General features: G+C 39.4%; 1 long non-coding RNA gene across 5 annotated transcripts in view; it reads right to left on the reverse strand.

Annotated features, from left to right (window-relative positions):
* Positions 1-695: 695 nt before the first annotated feature.
* LOC148050300 (uncharacterized) overlaps positions 696-16,491 on the reverse strand; it is a 68,707-nt gene continuing 52,911 nt past the window's right edge. For 3 of the 5 annotated variants that reach the window (XR_015701638.1, XR_015701635.1, XR_015701637.1), the window contains 2 exons: positions 3,717-3,794; positions 696-958 (listed from right to left, as the gene is read on the reverse strand). This is a non-coding gene — a long non-coding RNA (uncharacterized LOC148050300). Of the gene's footprint in view, positions 959-3,716; positions 3,795-11,220; positions 12,877-13,397; positions 13,513-16,491 lie in introns of those variants that run through there. The other 2 variants (XR_015701639.1, XR_015701636.1) reach the window with 1 other exon arrangement.

Here is a 16,491-nt window from a genome sequence, read left to right on the forward strand (position 1 = left end):
TCCAGTCACCTATGCCTCAAACCAAATGCAACACTTCTTTTTCTCAGATCAGATCAGTACCCAATTTCTTGAGAGAGATATGTACCTCCCCCCTTCCACCCACCACCCCCCATATCACCATCCTGTCAAAACCCATTTTCTCTGCTGAAAGCCACTGGGTGATTTTTAGCAGATAAATGCGCCACCTTCAAAATTCAACTCTATCACATTTTGTTTGTTTGACTGTCTCTCTGCTATGTTCTGCGCACCTTCTTGCAACAGAGTGATAATATAGTTATTGCCAGAAAAAATGGATGGACATCCCTCCTCCTCTCTCAGTCACACTGACATCCATTCATTTTACACTGAAATAACTCCATTGACTTTATTGTACTTGTTCTGACTTGGTATTGGTACAAGCAAGAGAAGAACAAGGTTCTATTTTTATTTTTCATTTCCTATGTGCAGCTGATGTCTGAGACCCTGCAGCATGCCGGCCTTTGCTGAGAAAGTTGACAAAAATCCACTCTTCTCTCTGAAGATAAAACAAGGGTTTATCAGCAAGAAATTAGCAAAGCAATCAACATGCAAGAGGATCCTCATTTAATAAGTGCTAACTTTTATTTTTCTAATAGACATTAAAAACAATAACACCACATCCATGATACAATTTGATTAAATTGGCTCCAATGGCTTTGGGAGCAGTAATATGATTAAATGCCTAACACAGAACATGTTCTTGGTGGCTGATCGGCAGAATGCCTTGCTTTTATTCCACATACACTGCAATTCTTGGTGATGATGCCATTAACCATTTCCTGTCCAAGCCTGATGGAAAATCCAAGTGCTTTCCCATCAGGAGGACCTGAGAGACACCCTGGAGCAACACTGTGGAGTGAAGAACTGGGAATAATTTCCAAATATTCTCTTCCCATCTCTCCTTTGTATCTTGCATCCAGCTCCTTGGTCTTTGCTTGACCTGTGAGTGGAAAATGTTTTCCTACCATCTGTTTTGAAACACAACCCCCAAAGTAAGGATCTTGACACAGCCCTCAGTCCAACCCACACCACATGTCAGGGGCTCTCCCCTTGATGCACCTAACACAAATGGAAGTGTTCATTCCAGATTCAGAAAGTTACCGTGTCTCCCCATGGCCAGACTGTATTTCTTTCTGACCTATTTCATGGCTAAAGTGGCTGAATGAAATTTAACCCCTAAACCAAGAGAAATTTCTATGTTGTGGCATGATTTGTAGGTAACTTAAATACAATTCCCTTGTGTGATGAAGTGCTAATACATCTGCTACATTTAAGAATTTTTTTTAACTGTAAGAAGAAAACTTCCTATTGAAATCAAGCAGTTTATAAGACACCAGATCATACACTTGAGCTTAAGCATGTGCATAAGTGCCTGATGCATTGGAACCAGTGCCTTCTGCACAGACCGAGATCCACTGCAGTCCAGCTTGATTTCAAGGGAATTTGCCCAGATCCAAATAACACAGCTTCCCAATATTACCTAAAATAAATTATACAAAACTCCCAGCATCATGATTTTTCACAAGGAGAGCAGTTTATACACCCCATCATGTGGCTAATAGATCAGATATTGTAACAAATCCATCTTTCTCATCTCAGTGACCTATACTAAAGGTCCTTGGCATCAGGACACCAAGAAATAAAACCAACCAAGCTCAAGAGGCAAAATATCTGAACAGATTCATGTTTCTCTGTTTCCCCAGTATATTCTGTAGGCTGGTTAAAACAAACACAAAAAAGCCCAGGTAGATTTGTCGGCATATTTATACTGGACAGAGTGGAATAAAGTGTCTCCAGTGCTTCAGAACCGAACATTTCCAGGTGCACAGCAACATTCAGTATCTAACGCTGTTGAATACAGAGCTCAGCACTAAGACAAAAGGAAATAATTATTTCAACTCCTTTTATCAGACCCCACATCATATGTCTGCACTTGTTCCAAACCCAGGGCAGATTTCACTGTTTATTTTTTGTATTTCTGAGTGGTTTTAGCCATATGTAGAACTACATTGCGATTTCCATTGTGTAAGGAGATGCCTCTTCACGCAGCACTTGACTGTGGCAGTTAAAGAAGGGAAGATGGGAAGCCTCATGACCAGCTTCATTTAACAGATAAGGAGAGAAGGCAGAGCGAAGCCAAGCAGTTTCTGTAAAGGAGGCACTACAAGCTCAGGTCCTGAGTTCAGTACCTACATTTGTAATTCAGGAAAAATCATCTGTCCTCTTGTCTTCCCTGGCCAAGATGACTGTCTAATAGATAACTGGGAAAGTTAAGCTACTTTGGGATTTCAATAATTTACAATGCAGTGGGAGAACAAACCTTTTTTTAATTAATCAAATTCTATAAAATCTGGTAATTTAACAGAATCTGAAGTACCAGTGATGATGTAATGACATATCCTGAGAGAAAATTCTATACATTTTCTCTCTCTTTTCCTCTAAATCAGTAATTACTAACATAATGCTAAATAAGAAAAGATTTAGTCTCCAGTCATGGAGCCTTTGATGTAGTGCATGGCTTTTTTGTTCTAATTCCCTATAGATAAAATAGCCACAGATTACTCCTTTGTACCCTAACAGCTTTCTCACCATGCCTTCCCGCAGCACAACTTCTTGTTCAGTCAGGCTGGCAATATCTGTAGTGACTTACGCTGCCTATTTTTTGTTTTCATGCCTGCAAAGGTTCACACAGCCAGGGGAAGGCTCATTTCTGAAGAAGAATAATGCACTGAGAAGCCTCCTGGACCTTGTTCATGGTCCTTTCCAGAAGAACTAATTGCCAAAACTAATTAAGACTGAAACTGATGGGGTTCTCTCCCACATAGACTTTACAGGATTAGGAACAATACTGGTTAGCTGTAAACACGGTCTCTTAAAAAAAGTACAGATTCTCTTTGCCGAAGGCTTAGAGTGGGCGGGGATCAGAAGCTTTTTGATATGTAAGTATACCCAGCAGTAATAAAAGTCTTACACCAGGTTAACTACACAATTTGCTAATAACATTTGCTGACACAATCCATGAAAATCACTCTGGCAGCCTGATTTCTGGCAAGTGTACAAACGTTTTATTGAACACATGCTGCCTATGAAACATGGTCTATGAAAACATGGCCCCCCTATTCGCAAACAGGCAGCTGAGTAACATGTGAATAAATACCTGCTCTCGATTCTTCCTAGCTTATAGCAGGCAGGAAAACTCAATTCTTTCACACACATTTTGGAGGGAAAAGTGACAAAAAGTTTCTCAACTGACTTCGGTGTTGGGGAGCAAAATCTCCAAACAGTATGGCCCCTAACTTTCCTCACCAGCGAGTGTCACTCAAGGCAGGAATGCCATGTAAAAGGAATGTTTTGAGTTGAAACATAGTCTGCTCATGTTCTTCCACGCTAAGTGGAGCTTTACAGAATTCAATGATGCATATTATAAGCCAGAATTTTTCAGGGACACGTCTCTGTCTAGTCTCCCTGGGAATTGCATGAGAGAATCTCAAGGCAGTGTTTTGCCCTGAGATTGGCCCTGGATGCACAGGAGAAAGTCCCAGGGAATATGTATGACTAGACATATAAAATATGTATTCAGGTTGACCTACCCATTCATTTGTAAAGCAGCATTGTCAAAGGCAGACGGTGAAGGAGTGCCAATCAGTACCATGATGCCAGAAGAGCATGATACAGTTCAACAGATATCTAGCACTTACCGGTAAATCAAGCCAAGCGCACATGCAGTGGTCCCAAGATGTACTGGATTTCCCCTCCACCATCACCTCTAAAACGTCCTGTGAAACAGGACAACATGAAACACTGCATTACTGACTGCCTACTCAAAGGGGGCTGTGACAGGTAAAGGGATTGAATTTTTTTCCCATGTTTCAGCTGAATGGCAGCCACATTTCTGGGGCAATAATTAAGACTAGTGAATAATACCATCATTTTTTTCTTTCATTATTGGCAAATTTCTTTCTATGATATGATGATGTGTCAGTAACATCTATTTCTTTGTCACATCTCTTGCAGTACCCCTCAGAATTATCCAGAAATGGGAAAAGTCCTCAAAAAATCTCAGAAACTAGGTGCCAATATAATGACTGGTAATTGCCAGTTGTTATTTAGGCTTCTTGCATTTTTGTTCATACAGGAAAAAATATAACGTAATTCTATCCCAGAAGTAAATTCCATTGTTTTTAATACTTTATTTTAATCTTAACATTTTTATTTTTCTATTCGCACAAATATATAGAAACACCTCTGAAATAGAAAAAATAAAGAAAAAGAATAACCTGAGAGGAAGATAGAGAAATAAGCATTGGTATCACCACAATATTGAATAGAATCACAGAAATTTCTTAACATAAGTGTTAATGATAGATCATATCTGGTCATGTTGATTTATCAGCTATGCACTTCAATCCAAGTACACACATATTTGGGAGAAGAATTCACAAAATACATTGTGCAAGCCGGTCCACAAATCTGGGCCATGTTGTGAGAGAGCCTTGCCTGATTTATACCTTTGAGAGGAAATTTTGCAAAACTTGTGGCCTGAGACCTGGAAGATTTGATCAAAGTCAAAACCCCTGATTCGAAAGGGTGCCTTACAGATTCATATAAAGCAAAATGTTCTTATAGGTGCTGTGAGTGCTCACCTGCTATCTCTTTGACATTTCAGGAGTTATTTGCTAGAAGGGAGAGATACTTCTGCAAGGGATGACAATCTGATTTTGTATAACCATTCTTGCTAGACAATCTACATGTTTGCAAAGGTGATTGTAATAACACTGAGGTATTTTTATGCCACGGAGGAGTCTTCTACTTCGGGACTATTAGCATAATGTTAAATCTTTGGCTTTAGAGAAGAGGCCTGTCAAGTTTAACAATGAGAACTGTAAACTTCTCCTTCTGAGGAGATGTGTGATGTGCTAGTAGCATTGCCTGCATTGTTTCCCATCTTTCCTAGAGCTGTTTCCTTATTTTAGTGTGGCTCAGACCCAAATTCAGTACTTCTGGAGTGGCTGGCCTGTGCCAATCTAGTAGTCTGAGTTAATGACTTCATATTGTTACAATTGTCTTAGTGGCCATAGTCCTCCACGTTGGTGCAAGTGGGGTGGCTTCTGTTACACTGCAGGTAATTAAATGTACGACTTTGATATGTGCAATATACACACACACAAGATAGCATGTAGGAGGATATCTTTATTGGCTTCTAATAACAACGTAGAAAACAAAGCAAAACAAAAGTCCTCCAAAACTGCAGAAGTAATGCCACAATAAATTAATCTTTCCAGTCATTATGTCCACAAGTGTGAAGCAGTCTGAGGGATGCCAGGTTCTTCCTCTAAAAGAAATGCTGAATTCTGATAACCATTGAGTGATCCCTCATTTCTTCAATGTGCAAAGCTGTGAAACCCCAAGGGTTATTTTTTTCCCTTTCATTTCTCTGCTGACAAGTGGCATGGGAAGTGTAGAAAGAGTTTAAAAATTTAGCTTTGAGAAAACATATTCCCAATGGGACCTACTTTATACACTGATTTCAATGGAAAACTATTTTCCTAAAGGGTTTTTTTTCATCCCCTTTTCCAGCTTGCTTCATGAAACCAAATGTTTTACATAATATTGGAAATCAACCCCCACCCCTCACTTACTCCCTCCCTCTCTCTGTCTGTCTCTCTGTGGAATAGGCAAATCAATGGAGAAGTGTTCAAGCTTTTGTTAAAATGAAAGAATGGAAAATTAAAGGAGGTTGTTCAGAGTAACAGTCACATAAAAATGTACAGCCTGTGGTTCTTGACTCTTTTTGACTGTAGAACTGTTGCTCGTTTCTCTCCAGCTGCCTGTGATAAAGGTACATATGCGGTCTGTATATAATTATATGAGGGTGTGCAGGCAAACCCCTGCATAGCCAGGATGATGTGAGGTTTCTCTATACACTCATTATGTTCCTGAACTTTCAGATTTTTGTAGACAAAATAAGATTTCTTTCATTAAAATGGGATTTATTTGTGGTTCAATAGCCCGAGGCTGTAGAAAAACAGGGCATTTCACCATTCTGTCATTGAACACTGAACTCTTGCCTTTTAATTATATAGGTTTCTGACACCCAACCAGACTTCTCTTTTTTTTCCTCCTCCCTTTAAGGGAGATGACGCAATTGTGACATAACCAGGCCCCAAATAAGAAATTCCTAACCCAGATGGACACAGTATAAACATTCAGATGCAGAGACACTTAGTTTAGTATTGCAGCAGGACCCAGTTGATTTGAACCACACTTTTCACAGGGCCTTGCTGGCCCCAAATGAGAAATTATTGATCCAAATGGAGTAAAATAAGGATTCTGTCATGCAGGGGGAGCCACATGGAGGCTTCTCCCAGGCGGATGGACCAGTTGAATAGTCACTGCTTTCCCTGGTGAGAAACGAAACTAGAACAGGTTTTCCTTTTTTCTTTTTTTTCCCCTGGTTCATGTGTATTCTTACATGGTGGTATCTGAAAGTGAGATATTTTTTATCCTAAAGTGAAGGAACTAAAATGTCCGTAATTATGCAAAGGTAATTTGACCTGATGAACAGGTCAAATAAAAAAGAAATATAATCCAGCTTCACATAGATCAAGGGAATCTTCAATCTGAAAATAAGAAGTGCTGAACTGTCCCGATTCCTATTAAAATTCAATTTGCGTTGCTGGTATTCAACACCTCTGGAGCTCAGGCCACTTGAGTCCTTTCGCATCTGTGATCCAGGCTTCCCAAAGGTCAAAAAAGCCTGATAGTGTAAATCTAACACCCAAGTCTGAAGGTCATGAAGTCAGACTCAGCCCTGAAAAATCAGGAAGATCATTGGAGTCTGCCTGATCCAGAGACTGATGCCTTCAGTAATCTATTTCACATAGCAATGAATAAGCAGACTTTACAGTTAAGAAAGTACGAAACTTTGAAGTGAAAATGTAGGAAATGTATAAGTGTGTATATAAATATATACACACACATTCTCTTTTTTTTTTCTTTTCTGATGCAAGAGACCTATTTTGGCGGAAGAAATGCAGAAATAAAAAAGTCCTCCAATGTTAATACCTCACTACTATTCTGTTTGACAAAAAATGTCATTTCACTGACTTTACATTTGCAATTAAGTTTGTAAAATTATATGTAGTAGAACATCAACTTTTTCAGGCACAATTTCACAACAATTTTCTGTTTCAAATAGCTCTAGGAAAAATATGAGCTGTTTGACTCTTCTTGTAGTCAGATGCATAATGTAAAGGACCATGCCATCCAAACAGAAAGACAAAGAAAGAATCAGCCATACATTGTTTCAGTGTGCATACATGGTAATATTTTTAACTATGGTATTATATCACGTTGGGCAAAATTATCTGGAAGGATCTTAAAGAAACTTTAAATCAAAAGATTTCTAAGCACCACAGTAGGTGATAATCTAATCCAATTGAAAGTCAAGACTGGACACCTAGTGTCCAGTTGCCAGGCTTTCATCACATGCCACTATTATCACTCATTGATTAGACAAATTAATTTTTTGCAACCAAGAGAAGATCTTGCTTCACCCTTGGACCTGGTTCAATACTACCCATGAGGTCATGCAAACTTTTTGTAAGGCTTACACCTTTCTCAAAATAGTCCTGCAAACACAAATTCAGGAGGAAAATGATCCATTAAATGGCATCGTCATTATTAGAATGACCGCAGCTAAAACTCTATGGTATTTCCCAAATGATGATAAAGAATTTCCCCAGTAGCACAAGGTCTCTAAAATCATTTAGATACAAAACCTGAACACTACACAGGCAGGAAATGTCCGGGTACTGAAGGATCCAACTATCTCCCATGTGCGGTATGGCAGAATTTTATGAAAGCTTTCCCATCCATGTGGCACCTGGTGCAAAAGTTTGCTAACCATGAAGACTCAGGAATTCACCACAGCATCTCCTGATGTGTTATGTACCAGCTGATCCCTACAAATCATTAACGTCATCTTCCCAACACAAACAGACACAAGGAGAGAGAAGGAGAATCTGACAGTGCTTCTCTCTATGGCTTGTCTACACGTATTTCTGTGGGGTGAAAGTGCAACATGAAGCACATCGTGAAAACTGATGACAGCTCTTTAACCTGCATTGAGTGACTTTTGGATGGGGCTGACAGGAAATAAGAGGGTTTATGCATTTCCAGGTGACTTAAAAATATTATGCAGAGTCAATGAGATCGAGGGATAAGGGGACAGAATGCAACTTGAGCAGCTCTACAGAGGAGGAGTTAAAAAACCTATGTTCCCCCACCATACTCCTTGTCCTTTGTATTATTATTTTTTTCTAGCATCTTCTCTGTGTCACCGGAAAATATCGGGAGCAGCAATAGAGTTAAAGCTTGGCTGAATTATCCCTTTCATAAGCCTGTGTCTTCGTTTTTTTAAAGTAAAGGTTTCCTTATTAATTTTACCCAGCTAACATTCACTTAGCATTTGCTTTGAGGGATAATTGACAGGTTGAGGCGACACTCGCCAGAATGAGAGCCATAAATCAGAAATAATTTCCAAAATTGGCTGAGGGGCTGATATGTTGAATAGGCAAATACAGGTAAAAATCTCTCTATTAGGCCTGACAGGAGCGGCAAATGTCAAGCAAGTGCTCCCTAATGCACCAGACTAAATTAATTTTGTGGTTCCTTCTTTGGGTGATTTTTGTCTTTGGAATGCTACTGTCCTCTGACAAGGCTACCAGACTGCTCTCCTGGAGGTGGGGAGTTTCTATTTTCCTCTTAAATGAGGAGTAACCAAAATTGCTGTGGAAAAAAATGGTGACTTTTTTTAGCTCTAGCTTGTCTTTAAAATAAGTCCATTTCATAGTCCCAGCAGCAAAATTAAAAAAAAAAAAAAAAAAAAAAAGGCAAAAAAACCCAGAAGATTAAATCATTTGTCATGAGGAAGTGAGGAAGTGGGAACTGCTTGGTCATCTGGGACAACTCGGGGTCCACTATATTTGTCTGTTGAAGTTCATGGTAAAATCCTCTCAACTGAATGGCATGAGATCGTTATAAAGTAGGTAGATGGCTTGGTAGACAATTAACTTCCAATAGTTCTGTTCACTCAAGTTTTTTCTGTCAAGGCTATCACAACATTTCACCAAGAGCAGTGCAGTCAGTAATAGATAACAGTTATGAGGAAGTAGGTAACTATGATCTTATTTGACAAATAGAGAGCTCTGCTGCTGGTGATGTCAAAGACAGTGATCGGACACTAATGACTGCGGTACCCAGAGTCCATAAAGCCAAGTCTTCAAGCTTCATGATTTTCACCACCTGGCCGCAAAGGTCAAAATAATCAGACTTACGAAAATTAAAGCAGTTTTGGTCAATTTGTCCAAATCTTTTTCATGACTTTCTGCTAAATAAGAGGTGTGTTTCCTCCAGGCCTTTTGAATGCAGGCGCACACATAAAAAACACATACACTGCAAAAATGGCCAAAATTCAGTCCCAGAATAAAACTGTGAAAATTCACAGTTTCTTCTACTGAGCAATTATTTCAGTTTTTGCCAACAGGAATGGTGAGATTTTAGCATCAGGTTTTTTTGTTTGCAACATAAATACTTGCAAAGCAAAAAACTGGTAGCTTTGCAAACTCTAGATGTATTTAAGGATCTTCTGTGAAATATGATGGATGAGGGGGAAGAAAAGAACAGCTCCTGTCATGGGAATCCAGAAAGAGGAAAGTTCTCTGAGTACCCCAAGACTCAAGACCTTGAAAGATAACAAGGTTAAGGTCATGGTACAAGGCGGATTGCAGCTGATAGTGATGGCTGAAATGTAAAGAGAAGTGTGGGCTGGTAATCAGACTGACAGATCACAGTATTTCCCACTACTCCCAGTTTACTTCTTCCTTGAAGTCATAAGCGGGTCACCTCTTCCATTCCTCTGCCTTAGTTTTGTATTTGTGTATAACTCGCTGTACCAGAGTTAAAGAAAAAGTTCAGTGCTGGCCTCCACCCAAGCTTGGGGACACAAAATGTCTCCCCATAAGACCACTTGTGCATATGTTCTATATTTTCAGACACTGGAAAGCAGACTGGCTGCTTCCCCAAGACTGTACATTTACACTCACTGTAACGGACTGAAGATGTTGTGTAGGGACATCTCTTTCTATTTAATTCAAATTTTGCTGGAGATACAGGCTTCCAAGGGAACAAAGCAGATATGGATTGTTTTGTCTTGCAAAATGCTGCCTGAGAAGGGGTATGTTCACTCTATAAATGTACCAGGAAGAAACTGATATAAGCGCAAAGAGTTCTATAACCAAAGAGGTAATGTTGACCCAATAACAAAAGCCTGTAGACTGACCTTGTGTACCCTTAGGGTGGAAATTAGACGAAAGTTCTTGGAACAGCTTTCTAATAAGGGAGTAGAGGAGCAAACTACTAAATCAGCTAAAAGACCTGATTAATCCATGAATTTTATTATTATGTATGAAAGTTGTCTTTAGTGGCTGCAAGTTGGACTTGATCCAAAGTGCCCCTTGCATAATCACATGTTCTTGGTGCAGAAAAGAGGGAAAACAAGTATCTAGTACAAAAGTTTACTTTATTTATGTTAGCAAAGGAGAGTTGATCTAACTGATGACATTTGTTACTCACAACTAGTTTCTTTGGACTTACAGAAGTCATTTAAGCAGCTCAGCTTGAAGCCAAAAGCACGGGGGAGAGAATGGCTAGATCTGAACAAGGCAAGTTGGGAACAGTATACTTCAAAAGTGTCATGCTTACTAGTATTTTATTTTGTTTTGTTTTGTTTTATTTTATTTTACTTTTTAATTTTATTTTATATCAACATGCAAGTAGAAACAGCTACATATTTATCTTGGACTTCAATCACCCCCCTCTCCACTTAGAGCTAACAACACCTTCATGAAGAGCTCATTACATTGAGGACTGTGAGTGAAGTCTACATCAAATCTGGTACTAATAAAACTAGACTAAGAGTAGGATCAGAAGCAGACTCACCTAGGAGTACATTTCCTATCACAGACACCTATGGTTTGATGGGCCACATACATTGCATGTAGCTCACAGCCAGAAAAGCTCTCCAGACTTGAGATCTGACTACCTCCTCCTACCAAAAAATTCTCAGATGTGGGAAAAGACTTATTGGAAAACTTCTCTGAGGTCCACCCAAGGGAGGTTTTTCTTCCTCTTTCCTACTCAAATGAGAGGAGTATCTAATAATACAGTAGCCATAACTATTTGAGTTTGGTCTGCTCCAGTCTGAACACCCACCGTGTCTATTTCTAAACCATTTGCCCTTCCCTAATTCTTACAAACCACTTTACAACTCAAATCTAATCAATAACAACTGTGTGAAACAGCACTCAGACAGTAAAGAAGTTGGAATTCCCCTTAATAGCCCTTTAAAGGAGTTTTAATTAATTCCATGCGCTTCTGTAGGATTATCAACTTTACAGTATGACTGCATGTGAAAGCTTTAAGACATTTCACTTATGTCTGCAGGATGTTATGTTACAAAAACTGGTTTTCATGGCTTGTCACCGCTCCCCATTAGCTTCTTGATTAATCCTAAAATCCCACTTCAGCTTCCCTTTCTACTTTAACTAGCTGTCTCTGCAGTTTCTTCTATTGGCCCCTCTTACGTCCCTTCTCCTAGAGCTTGATCCAGCTCTTAGTAAAGGAAATAGAAAGATTTCCACAGATGGTAATGGGAGCTTGGCAGGATCATTCCCTTCCTTTTGCTTACCCCTCAAAGAAGCCATTTAGCTAAGGCTGTGCAACAAATCCATTGCACAGCTCCAGTTAGAAGCCAGCAATTCTTAGCTCTTACCCAGATGCCAGAATTTCCTCCCTTTTTTCAGTTTCCAAAGGGTATTTCTTCTCTTTCATTGCCTCCAAGTTCCGCTCAATTCCCGCTCCTCTTTTCACTCCTTTTATCCTCTTTAGTCCCTCTTTCCATTCCTTCCATTTCCTAACTCAGATCCTCTTTCCAGGATCTTTTAGTTCCTGACTTCCTGCACCGTTTCCCCTTGTGCCACTGATTCTTGCCTCCTTCCAGTTCTTAGTACGGCTGAGCCATTCATCTCATTTCCATTAATCACACAAGACTTGTGCTAATTATTGTTCAGCCGGGAAGATCTGAAATAGCATCAGAAATGAAAAAAAGCAAGAAAGAGAGGAAGGGAGAAAAGATTTGCTTTTTTTTTCACCATCATATTTACAGCTAGTGACTCTTCTTAATGAGCTTATGAAAGGAAGGCAAGTGATGTTAGTGCAGGAAAGCCTGAGCGCAGTGTGTAGTTAGAGGCTAGAGTTCATGAGCTGTCCAGAGCATGTTTTATCAGGTCACCGAGTCAGACGCACTACAGGGCAATTTCTCTTTCTCAGCATTAACCCTCAACTCCGAGTCTCTGCTGGAAAGGCCTCCCCCTTCACAAACACTCCGGGATAAGATGATAAGAAGATTACAAGTAAAGCTTCTCTTTAGCAATTCCACATCTCCTGTCAGACACAGCAAGTTAAATTACAGTGCAGGCTGCAAATGCATTGATCATCCACTCAGCTCCTACAACCCAGGGGTGAAAAGATCCATGCCGAGGATAAGTGAAGTAATCTCAGGAAAGTTTATTTTAGCTGGGAGGGGTTAAACAAGTTCAATGAGGCAAGGCTTCAGGAGGGCGCTGGAGCCAAGTTCAGCAATGTCTTGTTTGTGCAGGTACAGTCTGCAGGTTATACATGCCGCAGCTGTTCAGGTCTCCTCCAGTGCACTCGTACCGTGCCGTGCGAGCTGCAATACCTCACTGATGGTGATGGCGAAGTGCTTCAGTCATTCCAATGAAAGCCTCCACACATTTGCTATAACCAGAGACCCATAGATACAATAACTAGCTCTTTATTGGAGTAACTTTATTCTGCTGAACCAGAAGATGACTTTTTCTGTTTACAAGAGCTCCCCGTTTTAAATAGGTGGCAAGAGCATTCGTTTTACCTATAAAATCTATACTGTGTTTTATGACAGAAGAAATAAACCTCCCTAAGCAGTTTTGACAGAGAAGGCAGGATTGTCCATTTTAAAGATAAAAAAAAAAAAAGATTATAAATCATTAGGAGTGCTTATGAATTCTATTCATGACTGCCTTCTTTATTAAAAAGACCCATTGTAAAATGGAAAGTTCAGAAGGCTTGGTGGTGAGCGAAAATGAATTATAATGACATCACTGGGTCATGAACTAGGCCCGCTGGCTACTTTCCAGAATAAAATTGACTGGAGAGATCAGATGAGCCCATTTGTACTGAGAGACATCTGGGTGGCAGCCAGAGAATCTGGGTTCAAGCTCCCTATTTACAAAACACACTTCCCTTTCCCCTTTCATTACCAGGAGTAATCTGGATTTCCAAGGCACAATGTGTGGGATAGTGATGTCACTTGATTCAGATTCCAGGAGGATTTTCCCCAGAAAAGTTCTTCATACTCCTCACTTGGTGAAGGACCTTATGAAGAACACGAACATGTCAACATCCAGCTGACGCGTACAGTACATTCTCACTGCACTGCTGATGAAAAGCATTTTACTTTCAAATAAGCATAATTTGTCAGACTTTTCTGTTGCTTTTTCCTCCTCATCTCTTTCCCAGATAATAAACAGTGTCTGAAACCCAAGAGAAACTCATTTCTGCTAAGAGGTCATTTGTAAGCCTTTAAGGGCATTTGCTGAAAAAATGAGGGGATAGCATTTTTCCCCTCTTTTTGTCTTAACTTTTTCAGTTATCTTTCTAAATGCAAAATGACATCTCATTCAAAGCTTTCCAGTGTCATCTTCATCTTTCCTATTCTACAATTTATACTTCTTTGATATTGCTTGAGACTTCAAGGAAGCTTTTACCTAATACTGTAATACCTATTATCTGAAACATTTAGGTGCACATACACTTGCCAAAGAGCAATAATGCAGATCAATTGGATGTCAGCAGTCCAATAAGGTGGAATAGTATATTTTCTGGGGAAGAAAAGATGTCTAACCATCTGACCTTAGCACTGGCACCATCTCAATGTTAATATATTTTATGCATGCATGCGATAACGTTTTACCTTCCTTATGGTCCTGCAGGGAAGTTTCTCTTCTCCCTACTGAGGATTATTACCTATTCAGAGGCGGTTATGATTATAGATACTTACTAAGACAAGAATAATTGACCATAAAAAACCTTTTATATTCCCACAATTATTTTTGCATTGACTAAAAGTGTCAAGAAAATCTAATTTTATTAGCAGGTCCCTTATTTTACTTTTGTTTAACTTATAACTAGGTTTCCTTCCCCACCCAAAGTATGTTTTCACTTTGAGGTGTTGGGCAATGATATAAAAGAACAATTAGTCACAATATTCCTACTGGAAGCACATGGATCAAATATCAAAGTAGATACGATATTTCTGCAGGAGAGGTAGCAGGCTTGAGGAAGGCATTGAGACCATGTGTACGTGGAAGAGTGTCAGAAGATATCTCTATGAAGGTTCCAGTGGTCATACACAAGTCCACATAAAAACAATAGTTTGACAGAGATTGACATGGTGCCAAAAAAAACATTTCATGCAAATTTTGGAAGATAGGAACTGAACATCCAGTTCTGCTCACAAATGTGACATTCAGGCCATTCTTCAGTAAAATTTGAGCACTAGAACCCTATGAGGTTACCTGAGAAGACTTATTAACTGAAACAACATGAACAGGGACTACCTGTGAGATACAAGTAGTTAATAACATAGATGAGAAGTGTGACAGCAAAGTGACAGATTCTCAAACACAAGGCTGCTAACTGTAGGTGAATTAGCAGTTTTCTTCTAGCAGGTCTTTATTTCAAAAAAAGCAAAAACAAAACACAAAACAAAACAAAACAAAACATGCTATCGTTGCATTCAGCTGGAGACAGTAAAACTGAAACTCAGGCACTCAGGTCCTATCCTGGTTTGAGGGAATGTGCTGGCAATTCAGTCAAAGGAAAAGAAGACTGGACAGGCCTTGATACTGCAATTACTGTTACAAGCACTTTGTCCTTCATGTCATCATGAATGTTTTCTGAAATCCAGATCTCAAAGGATGGGATTTTTAAAGGCACTTGCAAGTCTCTGAAAAAGTGTAGTTCACTTATGTGCTTTTGAAAATCCAGTCCAAATACGTTTACAGGACTCTTCCTGAAAACGCCTTCTCTAATACACAGATTTGACTGTGGCCCAAAGCTCATTATATAAGGGCCCTCAAAAATTCAGCAATATCCAGATCCAGATTGTATCTGGGTAAATAACAGGCCTAACCTCCGTAAAGCACTATGGAGGCTCTGAAAGCAATCCGCATAAGCATTTCCACACTAACAGCAGGACAGAAGCACATGATATGGCCCCAGTAGAAAGCAACCGTGGCCTTCTCCTGATCCAAGCCTGAGGTTTCTTCCAGGTACATCTCTCCATCTGATACCTACTGAGTTCATTCTCATATCTATTCTATATTTTGTTGCTTTTTTTACCTGAATAAAGGATTTCAGGACCTGGCCTGATGTTAACAACACAGTTAACTGGAAACTTTTCAGTAAAATATGCTATTTCAAAGCCAAAATGATTTGTGGAAATATTTCAACTTCAACAGAGACTTTATTTACAGGACTTCTAAGAGCAGTGTGGCAATTGAACCTGCCTTGGAATTTGGTTCATTTTCTGCCTCTGCTACGGGTTTTCTGTGTCATCTGGGCCAAACTCCTTTACTATCTCTACACTTTTTCTGCTCTTTCCTTCAAAATTTACTGTCCTCAAAGACAAAGCATGCACATTTCTTAAGCTTCAGATATTTTATGGGTCATTGCAGAAAGCACTTATAAGTTCAGGATGCTCCAGTGTCCAGCACATGGCTGAAAACTGACTTCCAGCTGCTATGCTTGTTTAGTATGACAGGGCACATATCCTCTGGAGGACACCCTTGACTCTTCCTGAGGCTAAACTTGAAGATTTGCCAACAGTCTAGAAAACCAGGCAAGTCTTGAAGTTATCCTTAGATAGGTCCTTGAGGTAAAAAACAGGTGTACCCTGGGCCTCTGCAAAACAGAGATAAATATCCCTTCTGTAATTTCCAAGAAATGTTGCTCTCAGCTAAGAAAATGCAGCTGCCAAAGTTGCCACAAAAAGGAACCACTACCTTCGACCATGTAGGGACCAATAGTGGGGGTTATTCTTGAGAGTTGCTGTCCTATAGGATTTTATTTTCCTAAAAGATTTACAAAGCTAACTTGAAATATTTTCTTCATCAAGAGCATAAAACAACATGACAGAAGAATTCCTTCCTATTAGATTATATCCATGAATGAAAGTTTAATTGTTTAGTTTAAAACTGTTTAAGGAAACCTGCACATGAATAGGAAGTCAGGCTTTTAAGAAAGGCAGTCATAAATATAAACAAAAATGTGATGCCAAACAGCAATTAGTGC

The sequence above is a fragment of the Nipponia nippon genome, unplaced genomic scaffold, assembly GCF_047370975.1.
Source record: "Nipponia nippon isolate SJK-2023a ecotype South Korea unplaced genomic scaffold, ASM4737097v1 scaffold_9, whole genome shotgun sequence".
In the NCBI taxonomy this organism is placed as follows: Eukaryota; Metazoa; Chordata; class Aves; order Pelecaniformes; family Threskiornithidae; genus Nipponia; species Nipponia nippon.